Consider the following 1,875-nt stretch of genomic DNA (forward strand, 5'->3'; position numbering starts at 1 on the left):
GAATATTATAACAAATTGAGTATATAATTTCAATAATTTATCTAATCCCTAAAAAATTATCCTCCTCATTTACATTTTTTAACTAAATAAGGACGATATTAATTCATTCAAATCGAGAAAATATACAATGCAAATTCAAAATCTCTAAAACTCAAAATAATAAATCTTCAAACAAACTCACTACATCCAAGTTAATAGTGTTGAGACAAAATTTCAAATTAATATTTTAATAATAATTAAACAAAAAGTTAATTAAGAATTATAATTATGATTCTAAGTGTTTTGATATTTAACATATGTATTTAAGTGTGTTAAAACAAGATAGGTATCAAGCATTACAAAGCAAATTGAATTAAAATCAAGGAAGCAAAATCAACAAAACGAATAACGTTCTTGACATATTTCTGGAAAACGAAGAACATTCTCCACATCTGCCATAAATCAGATTTCTATGTAAAAGATTATATTCATGAAGTGTTATCCATTTCATATCTTCATCAGAAATATAAGAGGATCAATCTAAGCAAGAATCATTTCAGAATTCGACGACTCAACACCTTGTTTCATAAAAACATAAAACAAGATTATTCTCCAAGTTAAACAAATGCAAGTAAAATTAACAGGTTGTAAAGGACATTGATGTTGTACCTTCAAACAGACCTGCACACGTGACTTAAAGTTAGTAATAATTTCAGACAACTGACACGATCACAAATACAAGTCAGCTCATCTTAAACCAATTCAAATAACGTTCTTGGATCTCAAGAACATTCTTGGTTTTAGCATGAACAGTCCTGCTTTATGGCTGATCTTATCCATTCACTTACTCATGACAACTGACCTACTTTCAACGGTTAAATGAGTTGTCATAAGCTCTCTTAAAGCCTATAAATAAAGCTTCACGATAAAGAACAAATCAGAACTTAAAGTGTCAAACAAAATATCACTCATTTAATCATACTCGAGCTTATCAAATCATTCTAAGTTCCAATTCTATTTCTTAGTGTGATATTAGAATAATTAATTACTGAGTTCTAATATGTAGAATCTATTTCTCAAACAAGAGTTGAGCAATATCCAGATTCTAACATTCTCAAAATCATTACTTTGTAACTCAAGGCTATACTTGTTAACATAGCAAAAGTAGTTGAAATCCTTTTATGATTAAAAGGTAATTTTTAAAATTCTTTCTGAAATAGTGTAAGGTAACCTATGGAAATCTTTTCTAGGTAGAAAGATAGAACCTTGTAATAGATCAAAACTGATATGTGGAAACAATGTGAAAGCCAAGATCGATCTTGCTTTGAAGCACTTAGTGGAAAATCTCACATTTGTGAGGATTTGACGTAACCCATGTTGAGTCAACCATGATATATGCTCGTGTGATCTCTCTATCCTTATCTCTATTTATTATTTGTCTTACATTTAGTTTTTTATATTGATAAATTGATATTGTTGTTTTTTCACTAACCAAAAACGTTCTTCGTTTATAACCAGATCAATCTTGAGTTAAAACCTTCAGTTTTTTAATATGAGTTTTTAAAAGAGGCAATTATAATTCAAATTCACTTCCTTATAATTGACATTGTTACTTCAAATAGTACAATACGACAATTTAGCATAAAACGGCAACACGACTACAAATATGACAAAATTTGAGTGTTCAAAATACTCATGTATATGAATCTGTAACATTGATAACGTCAAAATTATTGATTGAAATCTGTAATGAATCAAAATTAATTATTTTACTAATATAAATAGAACTAGCATCGCACCAACACAGACAAAAATACCAAAAAACATTGCACAAAGACGAAAATGACAAAAAACGTTCATACTTAATCGACCACGTAATTATAATATATATATATA

The sequence above is a fragment of the Cicer arietinum genome, chromosome 4 (genome assembly GCF_000331145.2).
Source record: "Cicer arietinum cultivar CDC Frontier isolate Library 1 chromosome 4, Cicar.CDCFrontier_v2.0, whole genome shotgun sequence".
NCBI lineage: Eukaryota > Viridiplantae > Streptophyta > Magnoliopsida > Fabales > Fabaceae > Cicer > Cicer arietinum.